The sequence below is a fragment of the Apteryx rowi genome, unplaced genomic scaffold (genome assembly GCF_003343035.1).
Source record: "Apteryx rowi isolate R43461 unplaced genomic scaffold, aptRow1 scaffold_1392, whole genome shotgun sequence".
NCBI lineage: Eukaryota > Metazoa > Chordata > Aves > Apterygiformes > Apterygidae > Apteryx > Apteryx rowi.
In genome coordinates, this window is record NW_020447633.1 from 22,454 (window position 1) to 43,626 (window position 21,173).

Here is a 21,173-nt window from a genome sequence, read left to right on the forward strand (position 1 = left end):
CATTCGTTTATATATTGCCACCAGCTGGCACATATCATATTGATTACAATGTCTGTACTGAGCAAACACTTTGAACRGTGTAATAATGATACCTCTCAGTCATGTTTTTTATGGATTATGCTGAATGAAAACTTGAAATTCTTCACTGTACATTCATGGGAAATGCASATCCTCTCTGCTGCTTCAGCATTTGTTACACAGTACAAACACAAGAACAGCCCAAGGTATTTCATTGCCATTGCAGCTTGCACCATGTGGTTCTATGTCCTTACCTACTGCTCACTAGTTATATCTCAAGCAACTACATCAGCACTTAAACACAACATTACAGAAGACTCTCTTGCGTTACAGGAACCCTTAATCTCTCCCTCAGAGTTTTCCCCTAAATATCTCATCTTTCTCCAGTTCTGGATTYTGGATGCAATTCTTTGCAGTTTTTTTGAATGCTCCCAACTTCCCATGGAAGCCAAAAGACTCTGTGGGACAATTCTCTTCACCCCAAAGTCACATCTTCCCCTCTCTGTGGTGGCTGTAATTTTATGAGCGTTGCATGGAGACTTACTTCTAGATCACAGACCATGAGGTCAAATACCTTCAGGCCTCATATCAAGCCCTGCTTGAGCTCACTGGGGACAACTTAGTGCAGTGAAGCCTCCCTGTGAGACCTATGTTTTCACACCTGCCAGTTAGAAAGTTTTAACTCATAGCAGACATATTTTCTTGGCATTGTGCAGCACTGAGTTTTCCAACAGCATGTCTCACAGTGCCAAGCCGCAGATACCAAGGCATGAGCTCTGTCTTCTTGATCACACTCAACCACCAAAGATGACATTTTCCAAAGGCAATATGACTCCTTTTTGACACTATTTTCTTTAAACAGGGTCTGTCCAAGTCTCAAGGACCATGTGCTTGTTATTCCTGATGTAACTTTAAAACAAAGCATTGGTCTTATGGTGAAAAACATGTGAWCTTCAGGCAGAGCTACGCCCAAAGTTAATCTTTAATGCATTATCCTTTCTTTCAGTTCCACTGTCCAGAGTTCAACCTCTTTGCTCCATATAGTTAAGATGTGAGGATATTCCCTTCCCAACAACAGGTAAAATCCAGTTTTAACTCTAGAATAAGATTTGCTTTTGCTGCTAAGGAATGGACATTCAACAGGTCATGCTGTTGTTTTAAACCTCTCAGACGACCATCCAAGGACCTAATTGCACCTACAACACTCTTTCATAATTCATCGTGCATATAGAAGGCAAGACGTGATCTTCAGGCAGAGAAGTGACTTTCAGGCAGAAAAAAGCAGAATTTAAACCTCAGTACCTGATTCTTGTTTTCRTTTTCCTTCTCTACAGTTAMGTGCTTCTCTCCTGAAGGTGCGGGWTGTATAACCCTTTGCCATCCTGMATGATTCAAATCCTAAATTTAGTTTCCCTGGCACAGAGGAAAAACGGCTATCCCATAGCATTATTCACCTTCCTTCACCAAAGAAGGTAAGAATCACTCTTTCAATTGTTTCACTTCCACACAAGCAGAAGACCCAGTGCTGCTGTAGGGGTGGAAAGGAACTACTCTGTTTCTTTCATCCAAGCTCTGCCCACAGGTGCCAGCAGGTTCCCACACCTCTTCAGGTGTAGTCAGCAAAGAACGGTGGGCGCCACTAACTTGTCTCTTCCTGGTAGGCTCACAGAGAAAAATAAATGGGACAGAGAGGATGGTCCTGTGGGGGACAACTGGACAAACTGGCCAGCTGTGTTAGGTCTTTTYTTCACCAAGTATTTCTGTTGTCTTCACTATCATGATGTAAACTCAAGATTAGATGATAAAAATCATCCCACCCGATAGGTTAGCTTTGTCTGCAGAAATGTGAATGAAATTAAAAATTCATAATTAGTATTTTGAAAAATTACCTTAGATGCAGCAAACATCAAGTCTTCATGAAATTGTCTGAGTTTACCTGTTAACTTGTTCATATTAAAATTTTAGGATTCTCAAKGATCTCTAGGGATTTCATGCATGTTGCAATGTCAATGTTAACTCTGTTGTCTACTTTTCTGTTATAGCAATGATCATTCGTCTTAGTTGAAATATGTCACAGCATGTCTGCTTAGCAGTACATATAGCACCAGTGGAATAAGAGAAGCAATGGCTTTTTTTTTTGTAATGGCATATTTTCACTCCTTTTTTCTTTGAAAATCACAGCCTTTGTCTCTTTCAGATCAATTACTAACCAATTTTCAGCAACCATTGTTTTTGACCTATCTATCTAATTCTTTGGGAATGTGTTTATGATCTCTGAAGTTTTAATTCCACAAATGACATGACTTGGTGACTAGTGGGGTTTCTTTTAGTCCCTCCTTGGATAGCAAGAAATTTTAAAATAGACATAACAAAAGCATCTCATTCTGCAGTGGAAATATTGCTGTTGCTAAACAAAGGTGGATCCATGTTCTGGGTGAAACTCATCTGTCCAGATATGGACAGGTATAGTGCTTCTGTGCATGTCTGACCTTGCTCTCTACACTTTGATTTGCACTTTCTGCACAACCACATCAGCACAGTTCATCTCAGCCTTAGGTAGAAGTTGAAAATAGGGTGGGTGGAAGGAACTTCACTAAACTTAAAATGGGCCTAGGAGAYTCATTCTGTAGTGAACACATGTAGAAGAGAGGATTCATTTGTCTAAATATAGATATCTTGATACATTTTTGGCATTGCCAAGCATCCAGCTGGTGATCCAGATGGGAGTTTACAGTTAAATTTGCAAGTAAATTGAGACTTTGCAGTTAAACTGAGAATTTGCAGTTAAAAACAGATGAGTTGAATCCTTCCTCAGTTACTCCACTTGTGCTTACCTAGCTGGCCAAACAGGGCAGCTGCCTTTCCCAATGCAAGAATTAATGAAGTGTGAGATAGACTGACCTTTTCACTTGTGGCACATATGTGCCTGTTCTGGCAGCATCCATTTTAGTCACATCAGAAGTAGATGTGAGGCCTGTTAACTGCCTGTTCTGGGATGCATTGATGTATTCAGACACTGCAGTGCAGGGTGATTAACATCTACTGAGAAGTCATCAGAATGCCCGACCTTCCTTGCTGCTTGCTAAACACAGAATATTGAATGCTAATAAAGTAATAAAGATACTACACTGAAAGTGCTGCTATTGGAACTGAGATAGGGACAACCAGGAACATAATGGAGATGTCAAAGTCCACAAACGGCAAAGAGGTCCAGAAACAGGGAAAGGCATGTTCTTTAGTGTAGTGCACCAAAGTTGACCCCGGTGTAGCTCCCTAAATTATATCAGGTTTGCATCAGAGCTGAATTTGGTCAGCTGTGTCAGTTATTTGCACTAAATCTTGAGTGAAGCCAAAAGGGTTGTTAAGGGGAGGCTGTTTCCACATCCTGCAATGTGATTGCTTTCAGGGAGCGGTATCAGTGAGATACCAAATAGTACAGCTTCCCCTTCCTCCAAGCCCAGGCAGGGAAGTGGGTAAAAGAGTCCCTTCCTCCTTTCCTTCCCCATCTCAGGACACTGACAGAGAGACTCACATAACCCAGATCAGAACTTTTAGTGTGTTAATTAAGGTGGCCATCTAATTTTTCAGCAAGCAGTGRGTGTTGGATTGAATTTTTCTCTCTCGCATACCCTGTCACAAATCCCTGGAAACATGTTAGACTGAGGAAAATTCTCAGAAACTGCAATGCTAATTGAAATCTCTGGAATGGCACAAGGTTTCCTGGCTAATTCTTGATGACTAAACTCAACTGTTTAACTGATTTGTGCCTTCTGAACATGCAATCCATGATGAGTGCAATTTGAGAGATATTGAATGCATTTAGGACAGGATTTCCCATCTACGTATACTTCCCTTCTCTGTGCATTTCAGRTCAGCTGCATGACCATCCCACATGTGCAACTGTAGACATGGAGAAGAGGAGATGGTTCTTGATCATTGTGGCACTCCTTACAGAYATCCCTGTGTCAGGTAACACTTTCATCTGCTATTCTTTGCAGTCCTGATGGATTAAAGCCTGCAGGTGATCAGAAGTGTTCACCCTGAGGGTCATGATCTCCTGACAGGACCTCATTTCAACTTCAAAAGAAGCAGAGCTGTCCTGCCAGGTTGCTGATGGGGAACCCATCCCCTTCCAGCCTGAACTCATGCCCCTTGAGGGAGATGGGGAGCCCCAACCCAACCCAGCTTTGCCACATCTATTCCTCCTGCAGCACAAATAGCATTTCCCCTTCTGCATAGGCAGTTTGCATTGGCATAGCTCCCCTCATTGCTGGTGACACAAGGCTGGAATGGGTCCAGGCAGGCTGGACAGCTCGATAAAATGTTTCTGTATATTCTTTTATGCATTTTTTTCTTATTCCTCAAAATAAACATTTTTAAAAATCCAGGATTTTATCAATCAGATTAGTTTCTCCCTCTTCTTCTCCTCTTTAGCCTTTCCTTTTCCCCACCGTTCCCATTTTACCACAGAGAAAAGCAGAGAGTGAGAAAATACATGAGTGCTCCAAAACAAAATCCTCTTTTATAAAAGTGAAAAAAAGCATTTTAACCATTTTCATTGAACCATTAAAAATACTTTCCTTAGTTTTTCCCAAATGGACAAGTTCTCAGAAACATCCCATGGGCTTATGTTCATAGTTTGATACATTTTGTTTGTGATCTTTTGTCTCTTAGCCAGAATGTGCATTAACAGAAGGGACCAAAATCGTTAGTGAAAATAATGACTTTCAACTGCTCCTCACTCTCTGGGTTAGGGGATCAATATCTGTCCCAGCCCTCAGTGTGTCCATCACACTGGTATGTATTCTGACTGTTTTCAGACAGATACTCACCCAATTTTTGCTCTTACAGAAAATTTTGAAGTCACCTCTCCCCAGACCATAACAGGGTTTGTCGGCCAGGACATAGTCCTTCCCTGCCAGATCTCTTCCACAAAGCCACTGGACAGTATTGAAGTGCAGTGGAAGAAAATCACAGCTGGGCAAATAGAGAATGTCCACCTATACAAACAACAGAGTGGTGACATGCCAGGACCAAAATATCATGGGCGAACTGCATTGCCAAAGGATGGATTTGCTTCTGGAAAAGTGTCTCTAACACTGAAGGGAGTTGAACCAGCAGATGAGGGAACATACAGCTGCATCGTGAAGTCCAGGGACTGGAGTGCTGATGCAACCACCACGCTCAGCACTGCAGGTTGGAGATTTCGTGGGCTGAGTGGGGAGGGTGAAAGGGTCTTTACAGAAGAAAAAAAGCTATCCGAAAGTCCACTGCCCCCAGTTGACTGTCCCTCATGTGACCCAACGTGTCACCTCCCCAATCACATCACCCAGTGGGCCAAATGGCACTTGCCTTTTGATCTGATGTGACACTTTAATTCTAAGTCAGAGTTAACAGAGAAGTCCATAAGAGGCTGGTAAGAATTGCACCCATGTGCCTCTCCCCAGGAGAGAAGCAGGGGCACCAGTGAGCAGACAGATGTGTGCCTATGCCCTGCAAGAACTAGTCCATGAATTTGGCCAGCCACATAAGGGTCACGGTAGCCCTTGCTGTTCTGGGCAAGGAAGGAGCTCTTAACCCTCAGAACAGCTTCCCTGAGTCTTTAGGGAAAGACAGAGCCTAGATTTAGGCATGCATGATGACAGGCAGTTGCATTGCATGGTGCAACAGAGTGGTCAGGAATAGCTTGCTAAGGTTGCCAAGAGACTGGGCTGAGTTTCTATGCCAAAGGATGCTCTTCAGGCATCATCTGTGTACACGTATCTGTAATGTCAGGTGAAGCTAGTCCATAGCTGGATTCACTCTCCAGTCAAGGGATGGAGATCAGCATCTCCAGCGGGTATTAAACAGCCTTTCAGGAGGACAGATGAAGAGCTCCCAGATGGTGCCCATTTCCCACTATTGACCAGGAGAGATGCCCAGGAAATCCTGCTAAGACTTAGGGGTCTAATTCAGAAATATGTGTGACACATTCCACAATGCCACACTGCAGATGTTTTGGTGCAGTCACTATGAGGTGTCAATCTATGAGGAGGTGCCAGGAAAACAGCAGAGCACACTTTGCTGTACCACTCTCTGCTCCATACTTCCTTAAATATGGACCAGGGACCTAATGACTCTGTAGGGGCAAGACTAAATTGTGGTGTGAAGCCACATATCTTCTCCCTGCCTCCTCCAAGCACACAGAGGGGAGCTGAGAGGCATGCCCATTCCACAGTATGGTGGGGGGGGGTTGGGGGGTTTTGTTTTTTTTTTTTTTTTTTTGAGCCAGAAAAAAGTCAGTATATATGTTAGATATGATCTGGGTGAGATCCCAGAAAGAATATTTGAAGGCCTGGGTCACATACTGACAGACATTGGCAGGAAATTGAACCAAACTCTGGATTAAACAATAGAGTTGTGAATCCAAGACAGATCTGTTTTCATGGAAACACACTCCTCCCACTAACAAACTCTTTTGCCTTTAAGCTACTGGCAAAATATCCCTCGAAATATTGGGTCCCCAAGGGCAAGGGGTCAAGCTGGCCTGCAGATCACATGGATGGTTCCCCAAACCTGTTGTCCAGTGGGTTACTCAGAATGAGCAGAGCCTTTCTTCTGACACTGCAATACACCAGGACAGCAAACAACTCTTCAGTGTGCTGAGTCAAGCCACAGTTACAGGAGAGGAAATGGGAGAAGTCACCTGCCAAATCCTGAACACCTTGGTGCAGACAAAGGAGGAAGCTAGCATTCGCTTCTCAAGTGAGTCATTTATGCCTTAAAATCATCCTGAGAAGTCTTTGCTGTGGCCAGATTCATTGTTCTTGAAGCCCTCTAAGGCCCTAAGTGACAGGGAAGATGACAGTTCTCCAGTCCAGCTAGAGGCATCCCAAACCACCATTTGTAACTGTTAGCAGAATGGGTTGCACTGAAAATTGAGAAGAATTTTTCTTCCCCTACATGCTGAATATATCTCCAGAGAAGGCAGGCTCTGCCCCAGAGTGTATAGCTGCGACTGTTTTTCCCTGTGACTCTATAGGGAGTCTTCAGGTGGGTACACAAATCTAGATTAAGTAATGTTAGACAGTCAAGGTAATGAAGAAAAACACCATCCCAGGAGTCTCAGACCACTGCTCACCCACCCATTTCTGAAACTCTTACTGCAACTCATTAATTAGCTTGTGTTTATGGACACTTCTAACCTTTGCAATCCAGAAGATAACTGTCTGCTAATTCTGGGGTAGAATTCACTTTGTTTCTCTCCCTCCAAAAGATGAGATTTTGTTTTTGTCAACTCAGCTCCATCTGTAATTCCTGGAGATGGACAGAAATAGTCCTGGAGTGATTCTTCCCACCAGTGTCAGACACCTCTCTTACCAGGGACAATCCTCCCATGGACTTGTCTGAGCCCGAACCTTATCCCTGATATATTTGCCCAAAACAAAGACCTCAGTTCCAGATTTATGCTGTTTTCTGACTGGGGTACAAGGTGTGATACTTTCCATGCGTGCACAGCCCAGATGGGACTGGATCCCACATCCTCTGTCCATCATTTCACTCATTTTCAATGGGGCAGGGAAGGAGGGGGCGGGGGGTTGTAGGGATCAGAGCCAGACTTTTTGACAGCAGGGATTCAGGGCTAAATGACACAAGGAGCAATAATTGACAAACTCTTTCCTGCAGTCCTTTTCMTCTCCCATGCTCTACATCCCTCTGTGCTGCCACACTCCTAAATATATAGGAAAGACTGCATATTGCCAGGTGACACTCGGATATTTTGTTTTCAAAGGTGCTGCTTTTCCACAAACATCTCCCTGGTTGCCTGCCTTCTGGATATTATTTACCTTATTTGTCCTCTCAGTTGCTGCCAGTGCTTTTATGGTCTTCAAAGGTAAGGGGACTTTGTTATCTGCCTCACAAAAAMCTACCCTTAAAGGGAAAAGATTCACTGAACTGTGGGGGTGGACACATCCACACATGGTGGGAAGATCAGCTGGTGATGTGGTGACATCACCAAGACTGTACAACACAGCTCCTGTCTCAGACATCCCCGCCTGAACAGATCACCCTAGAGAGTTCAGATCAGCCAGGGTTCAAAGTGGGTAATGGAGATTGCTGGCATAAAATGGCAAACTTTAAATGAAATTGAGATCTCTTTCTCTCTCTCTCTCTCTCTAAAAAGACGTGTCCAATATTCCTTAATCTTTACACCTCTCAGTAACTAAAATGGAATCTTTAAATAATGATCAATGATTCAACATGACCAACGACAGATTGGTGGCACATGGACGAAGAGCTCATCCTGTTCATACAATGCAACATGGGTCTGTTCAATACCAGTTCTTCCTTTCTCCTTCCCTACCCCCAGCAYGTGGTGGTCATATACTCTTTTCAGCTACCCAGCTTTCTAAAACGTGCTCTAACAGATCCCTGATTTTTTTTGCCATACAATCCAAATATGTTTATCAATATCTCCTTCCTGATACTTTCAGAGTGTTTCAGTACTCACTTCATTTTATTATTTGAAAGTTATAGCAAAACAGAAGACTTCTAAGAAAAAAGCTGCAGAAGAAGAGAAGTTAAACAAACAAGGTAAGGCAGATCTCTTTCTCCAAAGAGCTTGCTTTGATGCCCACTCACAGGCCCCTTTCCTCCTTCAGCTGGAGAGAGGTCTCCTTGCACTTGCAGAGGAAATCTAGGCTCAATCCTCTGACCTCAGCTGGAGAGTTTTTAAAGAAGTGAAAACAGAYTCGCTCCTAACAAGCCATTTGGCTCACTAACATGCAGCAAAGGAAGCAGTGCCAGTTCCTTCCGCTGGAGATTTCCCTGCAAAGTGGCTTCCTGTCTCCCCAGGACACACCTCGAGCCTGTGCGTCCCAACAGGTCCCCTCAGCAATGGGTCTGCTGCACACACTCTTTCTCTCCCAGATCCCCTCTGCTCTCATCCCTTCCTCTATTACATTTAGCAGGAGCCTGACCCTCTGGACAAGGAAGCAGAGGGGTGGGTGTGAAATTGAAACATGCTCTGAGCATTTGACACAGTGGAGCTGGCAATTGGGCTCTTCTCACTTCCTTCACATAATTTTGGTCTCATGTCAGCAGTCGCTGCTGCCATATGGGGTGATCGAATGGCAGAAATCCCAAGATGAGGCCTGACTTTTCCTATGTGCATATTAACCATTGCCTCTCACTGGCTAGATTACAGCTATTCTGAGTGCTGAAGAGTGTTAGGGAAGCTGTTCAAGGCCTTTAACCGGGTTTGACTCTAGGTTTCCACTTTATCCAAAAGATACAAAATAATTCTTTATAAGATGATTTTATTAATATTGCAGCTTGAGCTGGGTGCCTCCTCCGAGGGACCCCGAACAGAAAATGCCCTGGATATTTATACCCCTACAGGTTAAGTTCTTTGTCCATTCTCCAATTTGTTGCATCAATGATTGCTCAACAAGTAGTAGCTTCTTTGCTCTTGGTTGGTTTCCCCATTGTCTCCAGGCAGAGTTATGGTCCTCACTGATCATTGTTGAAGCTGTTTTCTTACTTTCTTATCTCCTTGCTCCCTTCCTGTTCGAACTGGCTCAAGCAATTTCGGGAGAAGTTCAGCGATGTGTGGCCTTAGGCTTCAGTAAATTTAGCTACTAGTGCTAAGCAAATGCTATTATATCCAACAAGAGTGAAACCACGTTGTTCAGCTTTTTTCCAAACAGGACAGGGTAACCCTTCAGCATGGAGCCATCTGCAGGAAAGAGCCTGATTTTTGCAGGAGACAGATGTGAATGAGCTCAGGGCACTGGAGAAAAAGGACAGGTCCCTCTGGCACCCAGCAGTCCCTCCAGGAGCTGCCCAGCTGAACTAGGACTGCCACAGTCAGTCCAGTCCCCGCTGAAGCCCGTCCCTTTCCCTGGCACACAACTGTCCTGGGAAGATGTACCAGTTCATTATGTGCAAATACACAGAGGGAACCCGCAACTTGCTTCAATAGTGTGTGACTCAAGAGACAATGTAGAGGTCAGGTGAGAGCTCACAAATCCATTAGCAGTCTGTCTATGACTCCACACCACTCAGAAGGACAGAGCCCTCCAAAGGCCGATCTCAGGCAGTGCCATGACCAGCTACAACCCACCAGTTTCAGTCCCCCACGTGCAGGTGTGTTGTGGGTGGCAAGCCATTACTCTGTAGCTAGTTCTTGTGTTGTTTCCCTTGCTGTACAGGATCAGAGAAGAATGTTTTGCACTCAGGTACAGTAAGATGAAACTTACCAGGGCTGGAAAGTCTGGGTTGGGTTTTCCCTCTGAGGAACAGGAACAGAAGAACATGGGTGCTGAGGGAGATGGCACCACTCATGTAGCCATCACCAAGTAATCTTCCCACTCTAGGCATCTACTCTTCCTCACTGTTCCCCTCCTGCTTCCCTGACCCAAGCCACCCTCTTTTCCTTTCTCCTTTCTCTTTCATTGTCACAGTTAGGTCACACAATGGAAATTGGATGCAAGGTGGCTGCAGCTCAAAACTGGCTGGGGATTTTTGCCTTTGAAATCATTATGTGACCAAAATCTTCTCCTCTCCATCAGCCATCAACAGCACTCATGTTGCATGAAAACCTGCCTACATTCCCTTTATGCCCTGACACATTGTTACACAGATCTGAGGCAGGGATGTCTTGAATTCCTTCTTCAAGTCCTCAACATGGAAAGCAGATGTGTTTTTCTCCTCCTTCTGTTGCAGAAACTCGGGAGCTGGAGGAACAATGTGGTAAGTCACCATTTGCGGTACAAAAGGAAAGGGTGCTGCCATTGCTGAAGCCAGGGAAAAAAAAAAAAAGAAAAAAAGCACAACCCTCTCTTGTTGGTTCGGTGTGTGCCTATGGACAGAATCTGGCAGTATTTGTCAAGCTATTATGACMCAGTTGACAAAAACATTTTTTATCTCTTCTGTCCCCCTTCTCCTTGCCTCCCACGTGATTTCCCAATGAGAAGGGACAGCCAGTGTCAGTCTGAGACGCCTTCTTGTGCAAAGACAGAGCTGGCAAATCCTGAACAGTGTTTGAGATCCCCCTCTTATGGCAAATCAAAGAGAACTCTGCTTGCTGAGCAAACAGCAGCCCATAACACTCAGTGTTTCTGTTTCAGATTCACTAAGAAGCGAACTAGGTAAGTYCAAACATCTTCCATTTCTCTGCCTCTTCAAAAGTCAGTCTTGCTCCAGCTGGGAGCACCATCACCCCTTGATGCCACAGTCCTAGCAAAGCGTAGTCCAGAAGCAAACTTCTGCCCCATCTCCCTGGGGAGCTTGAGTGAGCCATGCTGGAGGAGAGATCAGTGACTCAAGATGGGAAGGAACCCCATTGCCTGCAGACTCCAGCTGCTAATTACACAGAGGAACAAAGAATGCTTTGGAGGCATATAATGCACTCCCTGAAGACTGGACTWCTTCATATTCCTATGTGGGGAGGGTTTGCTCAGTTCTAAATACCATCAAGGAACTCCTCCTTTGTACCACACCACAGTTCTCCCTGCAAGGCAGGCCTCAGCCATGCCACATGCACACAGGATCACATTCCYACATTCCTGACTGATCCCAGGAGAGACAGTTTCTGTATTGCTTGTGGGATAACATCACTCAGGAGTAGACAGGCACTTCTCCAGCAACAAGGAAGGAAACTGGATCCAGCATGGGTATTCTTGCCTTTCAACACAGGACTTTTGATTTTGATTGTGTTTTCCTTTTTTAACAGAGTTCAGAAGGGCTCGAAGCTACATGGGTAAGTTTGTGGCTGTGGAATCAGACAGCAAGGTAGGAAGCTAAGGAAAGCTTCCGTAGAGCAGCAGGGTATGAACCAGGGCTGTGTGCCTCTTTGAAAACTTAAGGAAGACTATCAGTGCCTGCCAAATGGGCAAGTGGCATGACAGTCAGACTAGAAGCCACATCTGGACTCTAGCCTGACCTTGGAATGGAAGCTACCTTGCCTATCCTTTGTCTAATTGTCTCCTGTTCCCTCTTCTCATCCGGATCTCTGTCCCTTGGCCYGCCTGTAACCAGTGGTTCCTCCTGCTCTCTCCCCAGTGACCATCACCTTGGATACAGCATGCAAACACCCCGAACTCACTGTTTCTTCCGACCTGAGAACAGTCCAGCATGAGTCCCCAACCCAGGAGCCTTCTGTTGAGCCCCAGCTCCCCATCGTGGTGGCAAGGGAGGGCTTTGCCTCTGGGCAGCAGTACTGGGAGGTGCAGTTGTGGGACGGGCTGGACTGGGAGGTGGGGGTGTTGACAGAATCTGTGAGGGAGAACCTGAAAAAGGGAAGCTGGCAGGACCTCCCTGAGCATGGTGTCTGTTCACTGAGGAGGGTAAAGGAGAAGTTTTTGCCTGAGGAGGCCAACACTGTGATACAGCAGAGAACTGAAAAACCAACAGTGGTTGGGGTGGACCTGGACCTTTCACAGAGCACACTCTCCTTTTATGATGTTGCAGTTTCAGCCTCTATCCTGAAAATTTCCATTGAAGRGTCAACAAAGTTTTACCCATTCTTCAGGCCAGGCCTTGGTAAGGCAGGAGAGAAAGGGAAACCCCTTAGCATCAACAACAACACAGATTGGGATTTCCCACAAACATTTAAGAGTGATATGAGATTTGCAAAAGCCAGCTAAGCTGTAGTAAATCCTCCAGGCACCATGGAGAGGGAGAAGGGAAAGTGCAAGAGAGCAGCCAGAGCAGGACAGTGACATATCTGCTGTCTCCAACCAAACTCTGGTGGTGACAGTCAGGCAAGCTTGGACTGAGGGATTCAGGAGGGCCGTGAGGTAGAGCTGTGCATGTCCTTTACAGTGCGATGCAACCCCTTGCCTCCCGAGAGGAGCCATCAAGAGCTATCAACCTGGACAAAGGGGCTGCACTTGCAGCCTCTGCAGCTACCTGTCTTCCTGTTTTCACTGTTCCCTGGTGTTTGTACCCCATGTCTCTCTTCATTAAATGAGAAGTGAAATATGAAAAGACGGTTTGTCCTGTGGTGCTGACAGTTCTAGTGCTATGCACACTTATTAAGGGGGAGCCAAAGCCTGTTCCTGCTCAGATTATGTTAGACACCTGCATTTCAAAGTTCCTCTGAAAAGTAATTGCAGCTGTGTAGGCCTCCCCATGCTCTTTGCAGCCATTTAGCTGTTGCCTTTTGGTGTGTTAGGCATCCTTATAAGAAAGCATAGTGCCCCAGAAACGTGATGCTTCCATGARGCGCTTCCTTCCTTGGTGCTCTTGGTGCTTGTTTGTGTTCACCACAAGAGCGAARCTGTTTCTTCCCCACAACACAATTGCAAGTGCACTTCCCCTAAGCTGAAAGAGAGTCCCAGCACTGGCAAGCACAATACRGACACAATAAGGCCAATGTGGAAGAGTCTGCTAGGGCGATTATTTGGATTTTTACTTGTCCCATGGCTCTCAACCACCCTTCCCACCTTCTGGCACACCACAGGAAGTACTAGAGACACATGGGGAGGAGTGAAAGACCTCTTTGGTATTCCAGTGTTCACACTTTGGGAGGCACATAGTCATTAGGTCAAATCAGAGTCACGTATTGGGGAGGTTGGAGAGGGCTGGTGGACCTATCAGGCTGCTCTGGCCCTGAATAAACATCCTGCTCTGTTCTCAGAAATGTTTAAACCCCAAGTTTCCCTATTATTTCTATTTGTAAAAGAACTAAGTCAGACACCCTGGATGTCTTTTTTTCCATAAATATTTTCAGTCCCAGATGTAGAATCACTTTCTGCAGCTGGTCTCCCAGCTAGTCTTCCCTCTTGCTGAGAATAGACCTCAGAAAGTCTAGCCAAAGAGCAAATCCCAACAGGAAGGGAGAGACAGATCACTGGCTGTTAGGTATTATAGCATGGTTGTATCTTTTTCTATAATTGCTTCAGAGRGGTGCTTTGCACCACTTTTCCTTGCAAGCTATAAAAGGAGCATGGGAGGTTTTCAACAGCAGTTAGCTCTGACATGACAGTGACAGCAGACCCATGCTGTCTGAATGCTGGTGACTCTTCTTTGAGGTAGACCTCAGAACTGTGGTCTCAGGCTGTCTGGTGTGTGATAAGCAGGTGTCCTTATAGAGGAAGTCATATCACTGTACGGATTAACCACAACTATGTGAGCTTGTGTTATTAGAAGGGTTGTGTTTCTTTTTCTTAGTGGTTTTCACAGCTTATTTTCTCATCAGTATAATTTTTCCAAACTGTGAGAGTGGATGAGGTTCTCTCGAGGGGGAGGGCTGAACATCGTGATGGTGACAGACAACAGACAACTCTGGTCATGATGTAATTTCTTGATGTAATATCGAATAAGTGTGGTCTAATCTGAAACTACAAAAGTTAAAATGCTTTAATCCCAATCTTGTTGTTATCTTCTGGGGTGGCACTGAGCTTATGGTAAAAATACCAGGGATTGACTCACCTGCCTCCACACAGACCTCTAGGGACATTAGAGATGCCATGGGMTACCACCACGTGCATCCTCAGAAGGGTACAGATCTCCTCCACATGACACCTGCCAGACTCCCTAGCTGATTTCTGGTGCTCTGGAGCCTCTGTAATAGCAGTAGACATCTACAGTTAAGCAAAGGAGTCCTGCCTTTTGCCAGTGCAGTCACTGGAGTTTAGGGTGCTGTTCARCCTGACCAGCCAGTACATATCTACCTTAAGGTGCTGAATTGCTCTGGAAGCATTTTGGAGCAGCAACTATAGGCCAGGTGAGACATCCCAGTGCATCTCAGAGGACACTTCTAGAGAACCAGATCAAGCACTTGGAAACTTACTTTAGGGCAAGCAGAACTGCTGCCCAGTCTCTTTGTCTTTTACAGGTCCAAGCTGTTAAACAACAGATGTGTTTGGAAATGATTTAATCATTAACACAGACAACAAAGTCAGTCCAAAATGAGGGTAAGCACAATATGGAGCTGAGGCCACACTGGTGATTAATGAATTTGRCATTAAATGTAGGTAGGGACCATATGGGAATGATATTCAGATATTTTTATAAACTAAGTAGCTGACCTAAGGCTGAAAGGACTCATCTACACTGACACTGATATTCAGAAGATCAAGAGAAGCTCTGACAGCTTCCTAAAGAATATGTTGTCTGCGGATGTGGGTATTAAATCTGAAGGAGAGATCTGGTGACTGGTTCTAAGCACCTAGATTTGAGGACTTTGCCTTCTTTTAATCCAGGTGGTTAATAAATGACCATTTGTTACAGCAATTAACTTGCTCAACACAAAGATTCCTTTCACCAAGCTACAGGTAAAGGCCATCATTAAAAGGAGTTTTGTCATTGTCTTTGGTATCAAAGTTCTCCATTGTCTTTGTGTTGAGCCTCTCCCAGGTCACTTTTACCAGTTACAGGGAAGACCTTAGAATTATATAAACTGCTTGAGCTTAAGCCACTCTCTCTAAGAAATGTCATGTCTCAATGAAATTACATTTTTCCTCAAAAATGTGCTGTGGCCCCTCTAAGACCATGTTCTAGACGACCCTGGGGAGATTTCAAGAAGGGCAAGAGATTCAGCAGCAAGTAGAGGCTTAGGGCTTGCATGCACATGGAAATTTCTTGCTTGGTGCCTTTGCCGAATGTGTAAGCCAACCCTCCTTACATCAAACCAGATGTCTTCCAACAGCTCCAATTGACAGATGGATACCATAAAACTTTAGTGTTGGCATAGGTAGCCAGTCCAAGTGACGGGCATGATTTATTCCAGTCCTACAGATTTAAATGCCCAGTCCTGTGAGCAACAGCATCATTGACATCACCCTATAAAGTGCTTAAGGGACACATGAAGTCCCTGAAACCTCCATCTGCTGCCTACTCTGTGGTCTTGGCATTACCAGAAAACTGCTCAGGATGGAAAGGTCTGTGGGAGATCATGCATTGCTTTGAGAAAGGTCTAGGAGTGCCCCGACCCTGGCAATGAGGTGAGATAGCAGCAGAGACATGACAGAAGCAGCACAGTTTCACTTGGCTTAGTAATACATTGGTGAAATGTCACAGTGGAATAACTCCCTGCACAATGAAGTAGCTACTGTCAGAGCTAATAAAAGCACAGTGAGAGAAATTATATATAGATATATACATTTATATACAAGGCATGTGTTTGCATGTATGGATTAAGGGCGTGTGACTCAAAAGCTTTCCTGTGCACACAAACCACTTTCTGCAACATGAACTGTGAAGATGCTGCAGCTAAGGAAGAAAGACCCTGCAGGTTATAGCCAATTTTGCAGATGTCTGTGACAAGGTGCACATCCTTGTGCATTGGGGAGATGGTCCCACAGGCCACACAGTGACTAGTGACAAGGTTTCTCAGCAGAACGAAAGCTGTGGGTTTGCTACTCTCTGAGCCTTGAGGAACAGGAGGATGCATCAGAGAGCACGAGCGGCTACTTGGCTGCCTGAAGATTAGAGGGAACTGCAAGAGCAACTTACCTCACTGACACCATGCAGCAGAAAGAGACCAAGAATGAGCCCATCCCTACTGGATCCCCACAGTGCTCATGATGAAAACCCAGACTAATGAGACTTTCACCACCTCTCCTGAGGATGACGGTGCTGGGCATCTGCCTGCTCTGTRAGTATGGCGTGGATGGGCTGAGTTAGGCTTCATCACTGCTCCTGGACATGAGCTCTGTTCATGAATGGGACACTGTCACCCTCACTTGTGTAGTGTCTCCAGACATCCCTGTGACATGCGTTTTCTTCTGCYGATTTGGGAAGGAAATTGTGGTCCTTGCCAAGGATAAATCCAAGTTCTTCTTTGAGCAAACCTGGCAAGCATTCCCTTAAGGCATGGGGACATACTCCTGCCACTACCAGCACAAGGAYGAGCAAAACCACGAGAGAAATTCCCTTCCTAGCAGTCCCTGGTTCCTGCAAGTTACAGCACCAGGTACRTGCAGGCACAGCTTGGCAGAGAGCAGGGTACTTGGAGAACAGAGAGAGAAAGGCAGAGTTTCAGGTGCAAAACCACCTGGATCATGCTGATGTTGTTCCTGCTAGAGCTCCCTCACAGCGTGAGTGGTTTTCCATCCTTTCTTTTCAGCCTGAGTAGGAAATCTAATGGATAAATGTTTCATAGTGGCCCTGCTTTCCAAAAAAAAAGTCCTAAGGGACTGGGCTGTGTCCGTTTGAACACATCACTGAGCACCCACAGCTGATATGCTGCTTCTGCACAGCTGATATCTGGGTGCACACTGGATATTCAGGTTTGGCAGGACTAGAGGAAATGTGACCACCCCTCTCTCTCGATCATCCAGACAAATCTCCTGTCTCCAGTTACTCCTTTCTTGTCGTTCTGTTCAGTCATGAATTCGTACAGCACACTGAATGTAGTCACCACAAATGGCAGGAGACATCTCACTCCTTTGGAAACCTCCAGGCTGTATTCTCAGTCCTGCAGACCCTTCTCTGTCACTACTTTTTAGCAGCTAATGCTCTCCCCCAACTCTGTGCTTTCTGCCAGCACCCTGGCTGCTGTCTGGTGCCTCTGGGCAGCTTTCTCATGCCCATAGCTTCTGCTAGGTCCTGTGTTTTCAGGCAGTTGCAAAGAAAAGCACAAACCCTCAAGGCATACTCTTTTCTTAGGCTTTCCAGCCAGCCTGCACTAGGGTTGGAGGTTTCTGTAAGGTCAGTAGTTGCTATGTTAAGAGACACTGAACAYTTATTTTACTTCTGGTTGACAGATGCTTAGAGCCTTCCACACATGCTTGTACACATCTTTGAGTTCCCCCCATCAATACCTTTCAGCGCAATGTTATTGTGTAGGAAGCAGTCACATAGGGATGGATGATACATAAAAGAGAAAACAGTAGCTATGTAGGCAGACAGAGAGATAAATACATAGAAAGAGGAACATGAACAGGAAAAATGAGTGGGTGGATAGCTGGATTAGAGGATGGATCTGTTTATATTTTGTGGTCATTTTTTATTTTTGCCAATGAGAGAACATCTATCTCTGACCACATTTCAACTAGTGTTTTTCACTAGCAAGTCACTCTTGTCAGTATAGAAATAAGGGCAGGACTCTGTTGCTTAAAGATAGGTGTCTGGAGCTCCTGAAGATGCTCCRGGCATCCAGGACATCTGCATGGAGCTGGCAGATGTGGCAGCAGACTAATGGGACACTGCTGGAGCCAGGCAGGAGGCTAAAGAGTGCCTCAAGGGACACTAGATTTGTGGGTGTAGGTAACTGAATGTTRTGTTATGTTACCTGAGTGTCTCAGGTCTCAGATGCCCATAGTCATCCCAAGCCCCAAGAAGTTGTGAGTAGCACTCACGCATTTTCAGGTGGGTGACTGAGATAATCTCTGGGCAGAACATCCCCACCTCACAGAGTCTTTTACTGTATTTGATGATACATGTCCAGTGCTAGCTGTGTCCTCCTTTGCCATGATATTAGATAATGCAGCTAAAAGATGTGCCCTCCCCTAAACTACAGCGTTCATCCTGTGAGCATAGATCAGTGTGGAGTTTACACCTTCACTGAATTTGTGTCACAAAACCTCTCTAAGTGCTGCATCCTGTGACACCATTTCTGTGCATCAAACAATCCGCATAGAAGAAATATGCACACACTGCTGGTTCATCAGATAATGAAATCCATAGCACAGCCCTGGCATGTGTGGTTCCACCACCTCTTCGTTTCCCTCCCACGTTGCAGTACTGGTACTGCAGTGTCTCTGGGCATCTGGGTGCTGGCTTTTTTCCTCCTGGTATCGGCACCTATCATTACCTGCTTGCTGAAGAGAAGGACTGTCCCTGTGCCTGACCAGTGACCCTGGATGCAAGAAGGAGTATTAGTGAGCGAAAAAAACAGGGAATGGGAAGTCAAACAGAACTGTGCCTGACAGAACTCTCCCTGTAAAACAAACAAATGAACAAACTAAAGAAAAACCCTTAAAAACTGCTGACAGATCATATACAAGAGAATACCTAAATTAGACYGTGGACTTTCTCTCCCAGATGTATTCATAGAGTTTGTTTAAAATGCAATCAACTTATCAAAACTGCAAGAGTTAGGAAAATGCATACTAACTATGAAAAATTGTTTACCTTTCTATTACCATCATAACTGCATGCAATTCTTCAAATACTTCTTTTAGAAAACTACATGTGCTAGCAGGAATGTTTCCCCTAGAAATGTACAATTCTCCATCCGTAGGTATAAATTAAAAGATCTCTCTTACTCCTCAACCATCCTGACTATACACCTCTTTAATGACAAGACAGTAAGTAGTACTCTATAAAACAGCATGCGTATGTATGTATGAAGTCTATTATTCCATTTTCAGATACTTATTATGAATTATATCACCACGAGGAGGGGTCGCCCATGGGAAGCTGCTGGAGGTATGGGTCAGACAAACAGGCTGGACACACGGACAGGACTTCCCCCGCTGTTCGTAAGGGCCCCTTAAATCTACTAGAAYTGTTTCCTTATCTCAACTGCGCTAACCTCGAGCAGCTGCTGCCCGGGAAGCAGCTAGACGTTGTTGACAAAACGAAGTATGCATGCCTGGCCCTGATGGGAATTTGGTCAGTGTGTAGTTTCACACGCTGGGGCTGCTGCCACGTACTCTGCCAGTCACTGACCCCTCGCCAGATCTTCCACAGGTGTTTTCACTACACTCTGCCCCTTGACTGACATAGATGTGGCATTGGTGCCACCAGTATGTGGACAAGGTTCAGACGTGCCTTTCCGGGATTAGCCTAACTAAGAGCAAAGGTGTGCAGGCGACTAAACCATAGTGAATATATATATACATGTATATGTATATAGTAAATTATACCATGCATGCATAGAGAACTAATCAGACCAGAACCAGGAGCATAATGCATTTTCCCCATAGTCCGAAATTCAACAGCCATGATGACAGTCACTGCCAGGGKTTGTCCCACACGGATTCTTTGGACTTTACATCGTGCAGTACTGGAAATAGGCTCTTTATCTTGTGGGTGTTGGGTTTGATGTGCTCACCACAGTTCCGTTGGTGTCCCAATTGCCATCAGTGCACAGGGTTAGGATGGAGGGCAGCAATGTCACGGCTCCGCTCAACAGATACACGGTTCTCTGGGCAACAGTTTCCTAGAGGGGCCATAGACTGGGACACTTTCCCCTTTGATTAGTGCCAGGTGGGTGTCTCCTGGCCCATCAGCAATGATTTCCCCTTCCGAGTGCTCAGGTTTAGCCAGTCACTCACCTACACAGCACGCCCTGTAGACCCCAAACCTCCTGGATGCTGGGTCGGTCGCAAGGAATCTATTTCCTGGATAGTGGGGACACTTATCCACTCACATATCGGTTGGGCTATTTGATCTCTCAGAGCACATTGCAGGGGTTGGGATCTGGTGTAAGGGATCGCAACTTCTGCCCCCTCAAGGTAGTTCGAGTCAATGACTGCTGCTTTGATGTCCACCCCCCTGGAGAGCTAGGCTATTACAGGGCACCACACAACCATAATACCCTTGAGGTGTGGTGATGGCCAACCACATACTCACAAGATGCTGGCTCTCTGGTTCAAGGGTTTTTTCTTTGTGCGGCAGTCACAGATCCAAGCCTGCACTCCCGGGCATGGCTTGCCTGGGGAGGCAGTCTTGGAGGTGCAGCCATTGCACTCTAAGCCCATGTGGCTGCTTGATGGATTCCCCTTTGAAACGAGCATACGGGGTAGAGCCACGCAGTGGGCGGTCACTGAGGCAGGCAGTTGCCTGACAAATGCTTTTGCTCCAACCCATGAGGATACCAGGAGGGGACAATTTGCACAGCTGCTCTAGAGCAGTCCGTTCATTCGCTCTATCAATCCTGCCCTTTGCGGATGGTAGGGTATGTGATATGCCCAGGCGATTCCTTGCTCTCCGGCCCAATTTGGAATGTCATTCCCTCCAAAATGGGTACCCTGATCACTTTGGACTTCCACCAGGGAACCATATAACCCACTCAAGTTTTCTAATGCCTTAATGGTGTGAGCCTGGGGAGCTGCGGCACAGGAGTGGGTGTACAATAGACCGGAGCAGGCATCTACAGTGGTCAGGACATATCTGTGCTGCTGCCTCTCCCGTAAGGGTCCAATATCATCAGTTTGCCACATCTCCCCAGGCTTTTGCCCTCTGCAGGTATAACGCTTTTTGCTCCACAACCACTG